Consider the following 19,069-nt stretch of genomic DNA (forward strand, 5'->3'; position numbering starts at 1 on the left):
AATGAACACTAGCAAAGAACAAAAGGAATAGAGAGGAAAAGAGATGCTTGGAGACTGTATGAACAGAAAACAGGCGATGATTGCTACCTCATCTCCTGGACTTAATTTGTCACTCTTTTCCTTTGGAAAGTTGTTGTACTGTACTTACTATACACCAGGGTTGAGTGTAATTATTCAGGTGCTCTTGGTAGTAGGGTAGAAGCTCCTTCACTTCTCTAAATAGTCAACTAACTGCACACTGAGAGCCCTCCGCAGAGTTTAGGGTGCAGATATCTATTTGGAGTGTACCTAGCCCCATCATCGTCTATGATCTGCACAGAATTCAGTATACACTTTAAGCTAGTCATATGTTCATTGAGCTTGCTCCGTGTATTTGGCATTGCACCAGTATAGTTAGTGGTGGTGGCAGCAAGCAGGTGGCAGGATCAGTGCAGCTTTCTGGTGGAGAGCCATCTCTCCGGGATATGATGTGCAGTTGCTGTTCCCTTGCTACAGCATATAAGCAATTTATGCAGGTGCTGTCCTAAGGACACGAGCTTATCTAATTTGGTCAAGACAACAGAATCAAAATTCCTCCCCTTCAGGTCAGTCAGTAACTCTGTGTGCCTCCCAGAGTGCAGCTAGTTCTTCCTTCAGAGTCAGGGAGGTGCTTCTGGGGCATGAGGAAGGATGCTCCGTTCTGTGGCCTTTGATGTGATCTCCCAGGAATGCCAGATTATGTCTTGGCATCATTTCAACCACCTCTTGTTATTTTACAAGTTATATCACATTACTTAATGTATTGGACAGGACCAAATCTTTAAAGAGCACGTGACAACTTTAACACCCACCATGATCTAGGTATACTCCCTAGCAGGGCTACATCTTCATTCATTAGAGATGGAAGAGGAGATGTAAAATATATAATTCTGATAATCCCTTTTATTGCTACCGCCCTCTAACTGGTCTCCTTGCCTTCTTTCATTCCCTCCTTTAATTTTGCCCGTGGACTTTTGTCAGAGGGAGCTTTTTAAAACAACAATAACAGTGGCCCCTCCCTCTCCTGCCTCATTTGAGTTAGATGCTGTCATAATACCACACACTTTCCAGTCATCACACCAAACTGTAATTGCATCTTCACTTACCTTCATCTCCCACTAAAATGATTCCTGGTGCATGGCCTCATACAGTACATGCGTTGAGTGAGTAAAAGCCACTTGGCTAACTAAGAACTTACAGCGATTCCCTATTGTTTACCAGATCAGGCCCAGTCTCTTCGTTTCAGTTTCAACTACAGTCGACTCCTGAACTGTGTGGGTTTGAATGGCGAAGGTCAATTGAAAAATCCACGTATAAGTAGACCTGCACTATTCAAACCCACTTTGTTCAAGGGTCAGCTGTACTCTGATTTCTCCTGTATGCAAGTCTTTAGATCTCTTTTTGGTTCTCTTATGAGTCTTGCGTCTTCATTCTGTGAGTTGTTTCCTCTGTTCACCTGTGGTAGCTTGTCACCAGTTTCTTTTCTGTATACACGTGCTGCTCCCCCACTGAGAGTTGGAGTCTGTTCCTCTGTGCCCTTGAATTTGGCTGGCCTGTCACTAATTTCACCAATAGAAAGTGATACTGTGCCAATTCTGGGCCTTTTCTTTAAGAGGACAGGCATTTCCACTTCCTGTTTTTCGAAGCCCTGAACTTCCGTTAACACATCCAGGCAACTCTTGGAGAGAGAAGCCACGTGGAGGAGGCTGGTGTCCTGGGTATGAAGCCATCCTAAATAACCAGCCTAATTCGCAGGGGTGGGAGAACTATGTGCATTCAACTCGGGAGTTCTGTGACAATTGCTAACCAAATCCACTACATCTGTATAGAGAAAACCAGAGCTGCTATGAGACACAGCCTGTAAGGTTGAATGACAGTAAGTCAAAAGAGGTGTTTTCTTTATTCTTGAACTGAGGGTAGCAATCATAATTCCGATACTTGACAAAGAGCAATTCAGAGGAAGGAGGAGATTGGGAGGAAGAGAAGCACCCACCAAGTGGCCTGGGAGGGAGCTCCCAGAGAGCAAAAGAATGCAAAGGAAAGGAGCTGTTTTGTGTCTGATGACAGATGCGTTTCCTGCAGTGTCCTGAGAGCAGCCCAGCAGGGAAAGGCGGAGGGGCAGAGCCTGACCGCTGTGCAGAAGGAGGGAAAGCTGCTGGTTAGCTGCTAGCTTGTGGTCTGTCCTTAAAGGAAACCACACTGCAGTTCAGCTGGAAAACTAGAAAGACGGCGCTTCGTACTTATTTCTGTGTCTTGTGTCATATTAGTGAAACAGGATTATTTGAAGCTAAAAAGTTATACTAGGATTTCTGAGTTTAGTTCTCTTCTGTTGTTTTTTTGACTTGCTGTGCAGTCATTCTGGTTAGATATATTTAAAGACACATATATTGTTTTGTTTAGAAAATGAGAGTAGACACCTGACTGCTAATCTTTATTAGGGAGTGAAATTTTCACCGCCTTGTAAACATTGTTTCACAGAGAGGTGAGATGCTGCTTGTACTTATACAACACCCAGGCTCCTTTATTTTGCTGCCTAAAATGTTAAGTTGGAAGGTTGTGTACTTCATTTGCTGCTAGGTTATAGGAAGCTTTGAAACCATTCTAGAAGGCAGCCAGGAATTGTCCTCGCACCTGTCCAGGTGGGCAAGCGCAATCCCGGTGTCTCTGCCTCCTCGTCTCTATGCTCTGTGATTCACTATGGCTAACACGACGTCTGCCCTCTCTGCTTGCCTAGCTCCTCCTCATCCTTCATGACCCAGTGCCATGGTCAACAAGTGGGACATTTCCCTGTTCCCTACAGGCTCTTAACTCTGTCCCTCCACCACAATCCCTTTTACCTCTGCTATTGTACTCACTTCGCACGAATGTTACACATTTAGGGAGGTACACACGCAGGGTGTGTGTTCAATATGCACGTGTGGCTTGTGGCCCGAACAAGTCTCCATTCCTAACCTCCAAACCCATTTTTGTTGTTCAGGGAGGGAACCGTTACCTTCTGCTCCACTTTGTCTTGTAATAGCACTAAACGGGCCACCTTTGTTCCTGCTCCAGCAACATTTGATAAGACTAGTCAATGGTGACAGGCAGGCCTCATCCCCGACTGAGCCAATTCCACCCAGCGGGATTGCGCTTGCCCTCCTTGATAGGTGCCAGGACAATTACTGGCTGCCTTCTGGACCTTCTTCAAAGCTTCCTGTAACCTAGCAGTGAGTGAAATGCACAACCTTCCAACTCAGTGACATTTAAGGCCACCACTCATCAGTTCAGGCAGCAAAATAAATTGGTACTCAGCTGCTCCCAGTCCATTTTTCTGGTTAGAGCTATAAATAAAAGAAATGATTGTGCCACTGCCTGTAACACCAATCTGCTCCCTCCCCGGGCAGTCACATTCTCTCGCACTCTCTCTGGCTTTGTTCTGGTCCCCTGAGGAACAGTGTGTTAAAGATTATATTTGAAGGTTATCAAGTGCTATGTGTCTACATTTGAATTCTACACACTATAAATATTATAAACAAATGGGTGTACATTTGAATTACATATCCACCCCTACTAAATTTGTAATTCATTCATACGAAAGTATTTTCTAGTAAATATTAAAACTCCCCCAATACAGTCTCTTTTATTCATGAGACTAAATTACATCACTCAACGGTGACATTTAAGTGACAGTTACTACAGTAACCCAGAGTAATGCCCTTGTGAAGTGTAGTGTGTTGGCGTGCTTATCCGGTAATTTATATATCTCATAAATACCAGCTGTAATGTCTGTAAAGGAAGAAAGATTTTCCTTAGTGATTATGAAATATAACATTTTTAGAAGCAGATTCTGATACTTATTTGCTCCAAATTCTTTCTAAGTCATAAGTATTGTATCCCCTCACCCCCATACGCAAATATTAAAAATAAAAACAAGAAAACCTCTTTGTCTTCCTCCCACAGCACTGATATCTTGGTTTGTACTAATATAAAAGAAAAGAATCGGTCGAATCAAATGATCTTCACTCTCTTTCAAACCAAATCTGCTTTAACCAGTATGTTAGGTACACACGCAGGGTGTGTGTTCAATATGCACAAGCCACACGTGCATATTGAACACACACCCTGCGTGTGTACCTCCCTAAATGTGTAACATTCTGACTTTTTAAGCAATACATTATTCCTGCAGTTTCAACAAAAGCTAACTTTTTGCCAGTCCCAAATGAGCTCTACATGGAAGCTGTTGCCAAATTGACTTCCCTGTCTCAGTCAAGAGGCTGTTCCCCACTCTGCTCAAAATTAATTAAAGCCAATCAGAAATATACAAAGCCTTCATGGCCAATCATTCTTCTCCAGGAGTTTGCCCTCTCCTCTGCAGTCAGATAAATCACCTTAAAGCTATTACACCAATGATCATAAATTAGGGGGCCCATGGTCTGGTCTCTCCCTTCTGAGGTTATTCCAGCTTGCACTGTCCTCCCCATAGGGGGTTACTGTGGTGGGGGAGGGAGCAGGTTCCCCAGGATTGGAGAGAGGAGATGGGACCACCAGGGCCCTGGTTATTAGTCATCACACACACAGACTCCCCTGAGAATTGGTCTCTGGGCTGCCCCCAGGTGTTTGACATGGCATTGCTCAAAGATGGCTTTGATCCCCAGATGCAGGGACTCCATCTGTGTGGCTTTGTGAGACTATTTACAGTCGAGTTTAGGCTGGTGATTGCTGGCATGGAAAACTCATTTCTCAACCTAGCTTTTATTTACACTCTAATTAAGGTGCCTTTCACTCATGTCATGGGAATGGCAGAGAGTGGCTGTGGGGAGCTTTGGGAGGCTGGTGAGCCACAGCAGCGGCACAGGCTCTCCACTTCCCCCAACTGCACCCCCTACCCCCCCTCCCCTCAGAGAGAGAGAGAGAGAGAGAGAGAGTAGAGAGAGCGCATAAGGTGTGGTGGGGACAAAGGCGGCAGGGAAGCCAGGTGCTGTGGAGGCCAAGAACACGTTTGGACCATGCTGAAAAAGTTCAGTGGCTTTGGGGCTGGCTTTCGCTTGCAGTGTTAGCTGCCCTCACCCCCATCCCGGGCATGATCACACTTTTTGTAAACATCCAACACAAGAAAAGGAAGAGAGTGGTGTGCTTTAATTTCCCCCCATCCCCTTTGCCCCCAAACTCTAGGTACAAAGATTCCACTCTCCCTCAGACACCTCTCCATGGGCAGAGCCTCCCCAGCCCTGTATAGCAAACTCCCATTCATCAGGGACAGACTCAGCAATAGGACTCTTTGTTCCCCGTTGTTCTTCCTCTTGGTATCGCCCCAAACTAGAACAGTCCTGTGCAGCCTTGGCGCATTTTGGCTCATAATCATGCATATTCATGCCCAACTGCACTAAAACCCAGGTCAGCTCCTTGGAGCCAGTGAACTGTGTTCCTGAAGGCTGACCAAGCCCCATAATTCAATAAGATGAAGACTGGGTAATGTCCTCCAAATCCTGGGCAAAGAGTCTTATAATGCTTGAGGCAAATAAATAGTTTTCTCCCTAAAATGGACAGAGGGAACTGATAGGAGCCTTGCTTTTAAGGGGAGGCAAGTAGTTTCTGCAGTTCTTTCCTCTGCTCTAGAAATCTTGATTTTTTTAATGTCCTATCTACTCCCTTTCCTAGTATCATTAACCTCTCAGAGTAGTGGAAAATATCTTCAAATTACTTTCCTCTACCTATGGCTCTTCCTCTGTGTTTAACCTGTTTTCTTTCCCTTTATCATCCTCCCATCTGAAGATATCCTTCTTCCTCCTTCTCTCCCTTTTTCTCCAGAAAAGAGTAGAGGCTTCTGCCCTCTTGATCCTCATTCCTATCACTTCCCACAGAAATGCCCCCTTTCCCTCATGGCCACTCAGGGGCACAGTCTCTCTCCTGGGCTAGAGGACATCAAAGTAATAATTCTGGACCCACTGTGTTTCTTCCAGCCCCACAGGATTACAGTCCAGCAAGAGGTAGTATTATGGCTAAATTGTACCCCCAACTTCATTTTTAAGTGTGTGACAGATATTGCATGAGACATATTTATATTTTTAAAAATTCTTTATGTGTAATTCAGGTTTAATTAGATGTCCTATAGTTTTTATTTGCCACATCTGCCAACACTAGGTCAGGAGTATGTGTCCTTAATATTGTCACACAGTTTCCTCACTGCAGAATCACCTGGAGAACATTTTGAAAATACTGGGGAATTCTGAGGCAGGGTCTGTTGACAGCATTTTATTTTTAAAGTATTTAGGTGATTTTAATGTGCAGCCAGGGATAGAACCCTTGCAGAAAGAGACTAATTAAATACTCATGGCTACTACCTTGTTGGATTTAGGTTCCCTAATTCTTTGGGTTTTGTTCTGTAAAAGAAAAAAGTCACCATAACACTCTTCTTATTGCTGAACCTAGAATAAAGATCAAGTAGGTCACTGAAAAAAGTCCTGTTAGTATAGGAAATGATTTTCTTATTTCAGGTCAACTGACTCTATGAAGAGAGCTATAATATTGATACCACTAAAGCAAATGACTCTCCATCCCAATACTTTGGGTTTTGTAATAATGCAGATGGGCACCCTTCACCTTTTACCATTACTTTTATTACAGGTCAGTGCTCAAGAATGTAAGATCTATTTTAAGAACACTTAGAGTTGCCCTAACTGGTTTGGCTCACTGGCTAGAGCGTTGGTCTGCGGACTCAAAGGTCCCAGGTTCAATTTTGGTCAAGAGCATGTACCTTGGTTGAAGGCACATCCCCAGTGGAGGGTGTACAGGAGGCAGCTGATTGATGTTTCTCTCTCATTGATGTTTCTGGCTCTCTATCTTTCTCCCTTCCTCTCTGTGAGAAAAATCAATAAAATATATTTTTAAAAATGCCATCCAAATAGTGTGTATACGATGGAGGTTTTGTACTACAGAAGTCCCTCTTTATACACTGTTATGCTTTCCACAGTTTCAGTTACTTCTGGTCATTTATGGTACAAGAATATTAAATGGAACATTTCAAAAGTAAATAATTCATATTTTAAATTGAGCTCTATACTGAGTAAGTGTGATGAAATCTCATGCCATCCAGCCAACCTGGGATGTAAATCATTCCTTTATCCATGCCCTAGCTGGTTTGGCTCAGTGGATAGAGCATTGGCCTGCAGACTGAAGGGTCCCAGGTTCGATTTTGGCCCAGAGCACATACCTGGGTTGCAGGCTTGATCCCCAGTAGGAGGCATGCAGGATGCAGCCGATCAATGATTCTCTCTCATCATTAATGTTTCTATCTCTCTCTCTTTCTCCCTTCCTTAACTGCCTACTTAAGATGGAAAAGGCACTAAAGCTTTGGGTGGAAGACATGAACATATATGTATTCTGATTGATGGCAATGTGTTGCTCCAGAAAGTATTGAGCCTGTACAGACTTCAGCAAGGGGTCCCTTAAAACAAGTGATACCAAGTGATTTACTGCAAGTAAAAGATGGTCCTATAGATTCAGGAATATATTTGGATTGAAAAATATAGAGATTACTTAGGAGAGATCACATTCACACAACTTTTATTGAAGTATGTTCTTATGTTCTATTTTATTAATCTCTTACTGTGCTTAATTTATAAATTAAACTTTATCATTTGTATGTTTAGGAAAAAACAGTGTTACAGGATGTCCCCAAAAGATATCTATGCACTTCAACAACTGATAGCTCAATTTTGAAAATGAAATGTATTTTAGTAAACACTGCCTTTATAATTATTCAAAGTGTGTGTATATATTTTGGGGGATACCCTATATATAGGGTTCAGTACTATATGTGGTTTAAGGCATCCACCAGGAGACTACTGTACTGTCTATTATTTAATCAGAAGTTTCAGAAAACTGTTATAATGGGAGGCAGGTGCATATAAAATATGAGATTTGGATTTGAAGTCTTGGCTTTGGTGCTACTTGGATCTGTTTTCTTGGGCAACTATTTAATCTACCTGAATTTTCATCTCCATATTTGGAGAAGGGCTTCTGGAATGTTAGAATAAGGACCTCTTAAAATCCACTTCTCAAAAAAAAAAAAAAATCCACTTCTCCATACAAGCAGAGAACACTGGTAAAAACTGTCAAAATCAGCTTTTTTAGAACTCTAGAAATTAACCAAAGGATTGCAACAATCCAAGGAGTGCTTATTCAAGAAAAACAGCTAAATGTCAGCAAGAATAAAGAGCTTTTTGGCATTTTTAACTTTACTAATTTCCTTTCTCTTCTCTTCAGATCTGTGGTAGTTTTCAATACCACCTACAGCCTCACAACCGTAGTAGCTCTGAGACTCAGCAGACTAGCAGCCACTTGCAGGGGGCTGAATGGGTTTGTAGCTGCCCCCAAAGTCAATATCCCCAGAAAACTGTCACTCTCTGACCTGCGTGGCAGCTCCCAGGAAAGGTGCCATTCTCAGGGCTTTTTATTACAATATTTGACCTGAGAAAAGCCTTATCCCTAGGGCACTGGTTGAAAACACCAGCAACAGTTGTTTAATATTACAGCTGTCTAAGGCAGTCATATGAGTTGAGGTGATAAGAGGCTTACCTGAAAAACTGGAAAAGGAAAAGCTGGTGAATGAGATGTCCACAGAGGGCTTTAAAATACCCTAATATTGCCCTAGCTGGTTTGGCTCAGTGGATGGAGCATTGGCCTACAGACTGAAGGATCCCTGGTTCGAGGATGGGCCGAGACCCGCCCCCATGCCCAGTGAACCTCATAGGCCCACAGTTCCTTTCAGGGTGCACAAATTCATGCACTGGACCCCTAATAGTAATATAATAAATGTCTCCCCTCCCCCTCCTTGTTGAGGTGTGGTAAGTGATAGGTTAAAATTTTTAACACATATTTAATAAGGAAGTTAAATTTTGAATTGGTAGCAGATTCTATAACTGATAGTGTCTCAGTAGTGAGGAAATCCATATCACAACCCTGATGCATCAACTACCATTGTTTTTGTAATAATGAACTGGCAAATTTAGAATTTATCCTGTTTATATAACTCAATACAGCAAGATAAATGATTACTGATCCTACCTGTTTTTTTCTTATCATAGGCCATTAGTGTTCATTAATATGTCCAATGTTCTTATTCATTTTACCCCAGACAGGCAAGATCAGGCCATACTTCATGAGATAATTTTTCTGATCAAGATGTAAGCTTAACTTTTGATGATTTTGGACAGATTCTAGCTCAGACTGTCTATGGCTCTTTTCATGCAACAAAGCAGAGTTGAGTAGTTGTGACAGAGTCCAAGTGGCCTAATATTTGTTGAACCACAACCTAAGAATTAAATAATCTTTGAGTGGGCCTGGTAGGTGATATCTCCCCAAAATACATATAATAATGATAGCACTTAATGTTTTTCATGAAAATAACCACAGTGTTAATTTTCCTTCAAATTCCGTTGTGCAATTGGTAGATTGGCCATATACCCCTAACTTAGTTTAGAGCTTTCAGGAATTAGAAATTGCATTTTTCCCCCTAATTTTACCATGAGAGTAGAATCTTGTCCCAACTTTTGTCTCATTGATCAAACTCAATAGGCAGGTGATAGCTATTTTATCGTTGCTAAGACTGTTGTCAGGCTCCACATTTCTCTATTTTAAATCAGAGGTGTTTTGTTACTAACATACTAGTGGTGCTTAAAGGGTGTGAAATGACTTGGTTTGGGACATTTTGCTGCTGCAACTTCATTTTTCCATCCTCATGTCAACCACCCCCCATCCCCACCTCACAACAGTTCCTTCCAAACTAGCTTGTCTACTTTTAACTTTTTACTGATTATATTTGTAAAGGAGGATTAAAAGAGAAAGATGGTAAAAATGTAAAAGAGAAATCTCTGACTTATAAGCTTCTTTAAGAGGAGTGCTATACTCCAGGTCTGCAGTCAGAAGCTCTGTCCCCTTGGACTAGCAATCTGATCAGACCTGGTCCCTGGAAGACAAAGTGCACTCTGCCCACACCTTGTGCTCAGTCACACACTGAATCTTGCAGGCAGCCTATGTGGAATCAATAAAGCAAAGGTTAGCTGGCTGGAAAAATCTCTTCAGAAGTGAAAGACAGGAAGCTAAAAATATAGAGAGATGTATGGAGATCAACAGTCTTTACAGGACTCCGATTATAGAAAGAGCAATCAAAAAAGGAGATTAATTGCTAGAACATATAACTCACTGTTTGACCTATCATTTTCTCTCTCTCTCTCTCTCTCTCTCTCTCTCTCTCTCTCTCTCTCTCTCTCTCTCTCTCTCTCTTTTTTTAATTGTCTAAAGTTTTATATATGTCTCCTTTCCCCCCAATTGACCTGCTCCCCAGCCATTCCCACCCTGGGCAAGCCCGCACTGCCTGTGTCCATTGGTCATACTAATATGCATGCATACAAGTCCTTTGGTTGCTTTCTAACACCTGCCCCCCCCCCCTACATTTGTCTCTGGATCTATTTTTGTTCATCAGATTATGTTGATCATTATATCCTACAATAGAGGCCTGGTGCACAAAATTCATGCACGGGAGTGTGTGTCTCTCAGCCCAGCCTGCACCCTCTCCAATCTGGGATCCCTCTCACAATCCAGGTTTGTTAGCTCCCAACTTCTCACCTGCCAGCCATCCTGATTTAACCACTTCTGCCTGCCAACCTGATCACCCCCTATCCACTCCTTTGACAGACTGATGGATGCCTAACTGCTCCCCTGCCAGCCTGTTTTCCCCTAATTGCCCTCCCCTGTAGGGATGGTTACCCCTAACTGCCCTCCCCTGCAGGCCTGGTTCCCCTCCAACTGCCCTTCCCTGCAGGCCCAGTCGCCCCCAACTTCCCTGCTCTGCCAGCCTGGTCACCCCTAACTGCCCTTCCATGCAGGCTTGATCACCCCCAACTGCCTGCTCCTGCTGGCCTGATCACCCACAATTGCCCTCCCTTGCAGACCTGGTCCCTCCCAACTGCACTCCCCTGCTGGCCATCTTGTGGCAGCCATCTTTTGTCCACATGGGGTCAGTCATCTTTTACCACATGGGGGCAGCCATTTTGTGTGTTGGAGTAACAGTCAATTTGCATATTATTCTTTTATTAGATAGGAGGATTACATAGGATAGAGGCCTGGTGCACGGGTGGAGACTGGCTGGTTTATCCTGAAGGGTGTCCCAGGTCAGGATGGGGATTCTCTTGGGTTATGGGGTGGCCTGGACGAGGGACCTGTGATGGTTTGCAGGCCGGCCACGCCCCCTGGCAACCCAAGTGGAGGCCCTGATATCTGGGATTTATTCATCTTCTATAATTGAAACTTTGTAGCCTTGAGTGGAGCCAAGTCTCTTGCTTATTCTATGGCCACAGCCACTTTTGTTGGGATTTATTTATCTTCTATAATTGAAACTTTGTAGCCATCAGCGGAGGCCAAGGCCGGTCAGGGCTGCAGAAACTTGGCTTCTATCGCCAGGGGAAACTTAAGCCTCCTGCTCTCTCCAGCCCCATGGCTGCCACCATTTTTGTTTGGACTAATTTATCTTCTATAATTGAAACTTTGTAGCCTTGAGTGGAGGCCTAGGCTGGCCAGGGCAGGTGGAAAGCTTGGCTTCCTCCATCGCCGGGGAAACGCAAGCCTTCTGCTCTCTCATGGCCGAAGCCATCTTGGTTGGGTTAATTTGCACACTTGATCTTGATTGGTTAGTGGGTGTGGCTAGTGGGTATAGTGGAGGTATGGTCAATTTGCATATTACTCTTTTATTAGATAGGATATGAGTGAGATCATGTGATATTTATCTTTCTTTGACTGGCTTATTTTGCTTAGCATAATACTCTCCAGTTCCATCCATGCAGTTGCAAATGGTAAAAATTTCTTCTTTTTTATAGTGGCATAGTATTCCATTGTGTAGATGTACTGCAGTTTTTTTAATCCTTTAATCTGCTGATGGGCACATAGGCAGTTTCCAAATGACCTATCATTTAATTGTAGGAAAACTCTGATGGCAATAAGTTTGAAGTATTTTGTAGATAGGGATTTTAAAACTATGATGAGAATTTTTAAACAATATTCACACATATACTCACAATTAAAAAAATATATATTGATTTTTTATAGATAGAAAGAGAGAGGGATAGAGAGTTAGAAACATTGATGAGAGAGAATCATCGATCAGCTGCCTCCTGCACACCCCCCACTGGAGATGTGCCCACAACCAAGGTACATGCCCTTGACTGGAATCGAACCAGCGACCTTTCAGTCCGCAGGCCGATGCTCTATCCACTGAGCCAAACTGGTTTTGGCTATACTCACAATTTAAAAGTTGTCTTGTTTTCCCTGAAATATAACCTAACGCTTTCAAACAATAGTCTTGGGAGCCAAAGAACCACTTGACTCTCCCAAGGGTAATAAATGGTACATGTAATGGTATCATCATAAGTGAGGGGTTAAAGGCCTTTGTTTTCCCTTTCATGGCTCTTTTCTGACTTACTAATGATCATTATAAGCTGCATGAAGAGGCAAAAGCATAGGTGTGGAGGAGAGCTCTTGCTGGGATACCAACATAGCCATCAGAGTTTCCGCATTACCGCTATTTTAAGTTTCTTTCCCCTGCCTCAGTCACCAATCCTCAGGTGCCATATCGAGGATTATTTCCCAAGTTACAAACATATTTTTTCAATGCCATTTTCTTATCTTTTTAATTTATATTTTTAACCACTTTACCTAAAATTCCCCAGAGCCAGGTTCTCTGTTTCAGTTATATATTACTGTGTAATAAACTATGTAAATATTAAAACAAAACCATTCTATTTGCTCATGTTTCTGTGGGTCTGGCCAGAATTTGGGCAGGCCTCTGTGTGGGTGGCTCCCGTATGACCTGCATTGTCTGTGGCTTCAGCTGGAATGTCCCAAAGAACTTAGAACTGGCTGGGCTTCTGTCTCATGGTATCACCTGGAGTGTCTCAAGTGGGGCTTAAGGGTCAAAGATGGCCTCACTCCCAGTATCCTGGCACTCTGGTTATCTCCCTGGTGGCCTCTTGTCATTCAGTAATCTAGTCTGACATTTGCAGGGTAGCCGGCTTCCAGGAGTGAAAGCAGGTACTACAAGGCCTCTAGAGATCTAGGCTTGGAATTCTGAGAATGTCATGTCCGCATTCTATTAACTAAAGCAAGTCACAGGCCAAACCAGGTTCAAGGGGTGGGGAAACAAATGCCACTTCTTGCTGGGAAAAGGAACATTTACGAACAGACATAGAAGGCATTGCTGGCAACCACGTTAGAGACAATCTGCCACATCTTTCAAGAGGTAATCTGATAAACTAAGCTTGCTTATAAAAGAATGCTAGAAAACTCCTCTAATCATCAGGAATCTAATTCAGGGATTGATTCGTTTCATGAGTCTATACTGCTGAGTGAGGCATTATAAGCATTAGGGTACAAGTAAAGTTGAAAAAAGCTGTGGGTTTTTCAACAAAATCACTCCTAAGATGAGTATTTTCTATCTAATTAGTTCCTTTGAACTCAGCTTCAGATAAGCAATAGCCAACTCTGAGTTTTATTTATCAATGAATATTTTGATATTTTTAACACTGTATTGTATTTTCTAGATTACTTTTAACTTCTTGGACTCTAAAACTAAACAGAATTAACATTCTTTAATGCCTTATCTCACCTGTTAAGATTCCTTTATAAGATGATACATTTTACTAACATTTTGTAGTACTTAACATGTTAAAGGACTAAGGAAAGTTTGGACTCTTCTGTCTTCTGTCAATACCCCTCTCACTTAAGAATACCTTTTGGGATAAGAAGTCATCCAAGCCAAAACCGGTTTGGCTCAGTGGATAGAGCGTCGGTCTGCAGACTGAAAGGTCCCAGGTTTGATTCTGGTCAAGGGCATGTACATTGGTTGCAGGCACATCCCCGGTGGGCAGGATGCAGCTGGTCAATGTTTCTTTCTCATCAATGTTTCTAGCTCTCTATCCCTCTCCCTCCCTCTCTGTAAAAAAATCAATTATATATATATTATATATTTGTAAATATTTATGTACCAAACATAGGGGCACCTAAATACATAAAGTAAATATTAACAGGCCTAAAGGGAGCAATAGATAACTATAATATTAAGGTAGTAGGGAAATTTAATACCCTACTTACATCAGTGGCTAGATCACCAGGACAGAAAAATCCATTAAAAATTTGGCCTTAAAAGATACATGTAGACCAAATGGAATTAACCAAATATATATAGAACATTCTATCCAAAAGTAACAGATTATGCATTATTCTCAAGTGTACATGGAATATCGTTCATGACACAAAACAAGACTTAACAAATTTAAGAAGATTTAAAATCATATCAAGCATATTTCTGACCACAGTGTTATGAAACTGGAAATCAATTATAAGAAGAAAACTGGAAAATTCAAATATGTGGCGATTAAACAACATGCCACTGAACAAATGGCCAATGAAGAAATCAGAAGAGATATAAAAAGTATCTTGATACAAATGAAAATGGAAATGCAACATACAAAATATGCAGCAAAAGCAATTCTAAGGGGGAAGTTCATAGTGATAAATGACTACCTCAGGAATCAAGAAAAATCGCAAATAAATAATGGATTAAAGACTTGAAAATAAGACCTGGAACCATAAAACTCCTAGAAGAAAATTTCATCAATAAACTCCTTGACTTGGTCTTGAGAATGATTTTTTTTTTTGTATTTGACAATAAATGTGAATGTAACAAAAGCAAAAATAAACACGTGGGACTACATTAAACTAAAGAGCTTCTGCACAGCAAAGGAAACCATCAACAAAATGAAAAGGCAACCTACTGAATGAGAGAAAATATTAGCAAATTGCATATTAAGGGATTAAAATCCAGAATATATAAAGAACTTATACAACTCAATAAAAACAAACAATCCAATTAAAATATGGGCAGAATATTTGAATAGATATTTTTCCATACAAATGGCCAATAAGCACACAAAGGTGCTCAACATCAGTAACTATCAGGGAAATGCAAATCAAAACCACAATGAAATATCACCTTACACATGCTACAATGACTACTATAAAAAAGACAAGAAGTAACAAGTATTGGCAAAGATGTGGAGAAAAAGGAACCCTTGTGCATTGTTAGTAAGCATGCAAATGGTGTAGCCACCATAGAAAACAGTATGGAGATTCCTTAAAGAAATTAAATACAGAACTACCATATGTTCCAGCAATCCCACTTATGGATATTTATCTAAACAAACCAAACACTGACTCACAAAAGATATGAACTCTGTGTTCATTGAAACATTTACAATAGCCAAGATATGGAAACAACCTAAATGTTCAACAATGGATGAATGGATAAAGAATATGTAGTACACACACACACACACACACACACACACACAGGAATATTCTTCAGTCATAAAAAAAAGAATAAAATATTGCCATTTGCAACAACATGGGTAGACCTGAGGGTAATATGCTAAGCAAAATAAATAAAGACAAATACTATATAATCTCACATAGATGTGGTATCTTAAAAAACAAACAAACACCAACTAATAAATACAGAGAACATATTGGTGGTTGTCTGAGGTGGGGTGGGGGTTGGGCAAAATGAGTGAAGAAGCCAAAGGTACAAATTCAGTTATAAAATAAATTAGTCATGGGGATATAATGTACAGCATTGTGATTATCCTATCTAATAAAAGAGTAATATGCAAATTGACCATCTCTCTTACACACAAGATGGCCACCCCCATGTGGTCAAAGATGGCTGCCCCCATTGGGACACAAGATGGCCACCACAAGATGGCTGGCAGGGGAGGGCAGTTGGGAGGGACCAGGTCTGAAGGGGAGGGCAGTTGTGTGTGGGGGGGAAGGAAAGGCCAGCAGTGGAGGGCAGTTGTTAGGGACCAGGCATGCAGGGAAGGATGTAGGGGCAACCACGCCTGCAGGAGAGGGCAGTTGGGGCCAGCAGGGGAGGGCAGTGGGGGACCAGGCCTGCAGGGGAGGTCAGTTGGTAGGAGATGGCATTTAGGGGTGACCAAGTTGGCAAGAAAGGGCAATTTGGGGCAATCAGGTCAGAGCAATCAGGGGAGCAGTTAGGTGTTGATCAGTGGCAATCAGGGGAGCAATTAGGCATTAATCAGGCTGGCAGGGGAATGGTTAGAGGGTGATCAGGCTGGCTGGCAGAAGTGGTTAGGGACAATCAGGCAGGCAGGTAGGCAGGCAGTTGGGAGCCAGCAGACCTGGATTTTGAGAGATGTCCCAGTATGGGCTGAGGGACACCCCCCCCCCCCCCCCCCCCGTGCATGAATTTTGTGCACCAGGCCTCTAGTGTGTGTATGTGTGTGTGTGTATATATATATATATATAAAGCCAGTGATGTAATGGCCATAACGACCCAATGACTGATTGCTATGATGCTCACTGTGGCCAGCAAACAGGCCTGATTAGGGGGTGGGGCTGGTGGTCAACCTTGCGGCCCCTCCCCCCTGCTGGCCTGCCCCGATTGGACTCTCTCATTTCAATCAAGAGTGGGGCTGCACAGAGCCTGGACCTTTCCTGGCAGCCCCGAGTCCCTGGGGTTGAGAATTCTGATGGTCCTGCCCAGAGAGTAGTGGTGCCTGACAAGCCGGGAGCACCACAGAGTTGGTGAGGAGAGGAGAGGAAAGGAGAAAGGGGAGAGGGCCTGCGAAGGGGGAGGAGGCAAAGCCAGCAGACATCAGCCCAGAATCCAGCCCTTCCCACTGGAGACATCAGGACCTCAATCCAGAACCCTAGCCCTACCTGGAACAGCCTGAGGGAGGCTCAGGAAGCTCTACACAGAGCTTCGTGTTGAGAAGAGAGACTTCGTGAGGCCCTGACTGAGACCACGCTGTGGCTGGCGCAGATCCAGGTGGAGCTGGAGTGTGCCACGCAGAGGCAGAGCACTTTGCAGAGAGGCTGGCCCTCCGGGAGCTGGAGAGATTTGAGCACAGGGCCCTGGAACACAAGGCCGCTGAACTGGAAGAGGAGCTGAAGGACCTGTCCAACCTCTAGGCTGACAACCAGCACTTTGAGGACGAGAATACAGCAAACTGAACATCAGCAAACTGTCCAAGTGACCCTGGAGGACTTGCCCCTGCATCCGCATTTATACAGCTGCTTCTGCCACACGCCCCCCTTCCCCTGTGTGAACACGAGTGACAGGGCTGCTGGGGAGTCGCTGAGAAGCCATAACCTCCCCTCGGGACCTCCAGGCAGAGCCCCCAGGAGCCAAGGGCCATCTGACGCCAGGATGGAGAAGGGAGGCTGAGCCAGGTAGAGGGACCAGGAAGGAACCGAGGACCAGGAAGTGCCAGGACCAGTAGCCAGGACCAGAATGGCCATCCGGAGGTCCCCTCTCATGTGTGCTCAACCACTCACCTCCCGCTCCTGAGCAGGGATCCGAGAATGTGCTAAGCATCCCACCGGCCTGGGCCGGGCGGGCCTGTGTATTGGGTCCATGTATAATAGGGAGGGATGTCTTTTTTTTTGCTGCCTGCTCCCTGACACTGTTGGGGGTAGGGCGAGAGGTATTTTCAAGACATAGCACAGGCACCACAAATAAAAGTCATGAAGTTGCAAAAAACAACAAACACAAACGGGGTGAAGGCCAAATGCCTCTTCTCTGCCCCTTCCCTGACAGCCCCACCCCCATCATCCGGTCCCACCACGATAGGCCTGCAGCCCCTCCCCCCAGCCGGCCATGCCCCCAAGGGGCCTCCACCACTCTGATTGGGCTGCAGCCTTTACCCTGGCCAGCCAGCCAATCTCCTGCAACCCTTCCCCCACAACACCCCAATCAGGTTCAGTGTCCTCTGCCAGGCCGCTGGCCCCTGATTGGCACCCCCATCCATTTGGGGGTGTGGCCCACCACCCACAGCCCCTCCCTATGGTCAGTCCCACTCCCAATCACCTCCCCTTCCCCACCCCATCCCCAATTGGGGGCAAGGCCCATGGATCAATTGCCTGTGGCCCCTCCCCCCCAGCTGGCCTGGCCCTGATCAGGACAATCAGGGCAGCTGGCTGGCCAACCTCCTGCCATCTCCTGTTCCCAACAGGCCCAGCCCTGATCAGCCCCAATTGGAGCTGGGCCAGCCAGACCCCACCCATGCACAAATTCGTGCACTGGACCCCTAGTAGTTAATAATACTGCATTGCATATTTGAATGCTGCTAAGAGTAGAATTTAAAAGTTCTCACCACAAGGAAAAAAAACCTGTAACGATGTATGATGACAGATATTAACTACTTATTATAATGATCATTACAATGTATCCAAATGTTAAATCTTTGTTTATACCTGAAACTAATATTGTATGTCAATTATACCACAATAAAGTAAAAAAGAATACCTCTTGGGAGTAATATCTATGGTCATTTTTCTGTTGGCATTGTTGAAATGTGTAGCCTTTACTGCTGCTGTTCCTAAGAGGATTGTTAGTGGTGGCATCAATTCCTTTTTGAATGTTCACAGTTGATAATTCCCTATTAGGCCATGACAGTCTCCCCTCATTCTATTACCTGATATGAGGAACTTTATAGTGGATTAAAGAACTGACACAAAAATTTTTACTAATGGTGTCCTATATACATATATATATATATATTTTATTTTAAAACATAATTGAGCATATACATTTTTTTAGCTTTTTCCAGGGAACATTGCACCTAAGTTTCAAAACACACAAAATAGATCCCCATTACTAAACAGTTTTCACTTTTGGGCTACAAAAGTCAAGATTTCACAATCACAAAGCATAAAGGTTCATGGCTCTGAAATCATTTTCAGGCATATTCCTCTCATTCACTGCACGTAAGGTGTTTCTGGAAACCCAGACCTTATGATACATTTTTTACAAATGGTCTCCACTGGGCTTCCCTGGGTCTCCAGAAGAAACAAAGAAAATGGAGGCAAAACAGGAGGGAAGGAGTAACCTCAGGACGCCTCAAACAAACACAAAATACTATGGGGGATTAGAAGAGTGGAGGACACAAGGTTCTCCTTCAAGTACATCATAGTAGAACACAACAACACGTGCAACCTCATT

At 43.4% G+C, this 19,069-nt stretch overlaps 1 long non-coding RNA gene across 1 annotated transcript; it reads left to right on the forward strand.

The window, feature by feature from the left end:
* Window positions 1–417: 417 nt before the first annotated feature.
* LOC118730532 lies at window positions 418–17,648 on the forward strand. Its single transcript, XR_004991503.2, has 3 exons — window positions 418–428; window positions 2,996–3,005; window positions 17,303–17,648. It is a non-coding gene; the product is annotated as an uncharacterized LOC118730532 (long non-coding RNA).
* Window positions 17,649–19,069: the final 1,421 nt, after the last annotated feature.

Source organism: Pipistrellus kuhlii, unplaced genomic scaffold (genome assembly GCF_014108245.1).
Source record: "Pipistrellus kuhlii isolate mPipKuh1 unplaced genomic scaffold, mPipKuh1.p scaffold_m20_p_3, whole genome shotgun sequence".
Lineage (NCBI taxonomy): Eukaryota > Metazoa > Chordata > Mammalia > Chiroptera > Vespertilionidae > Pipistrellus > Pipistrellus kuhlii.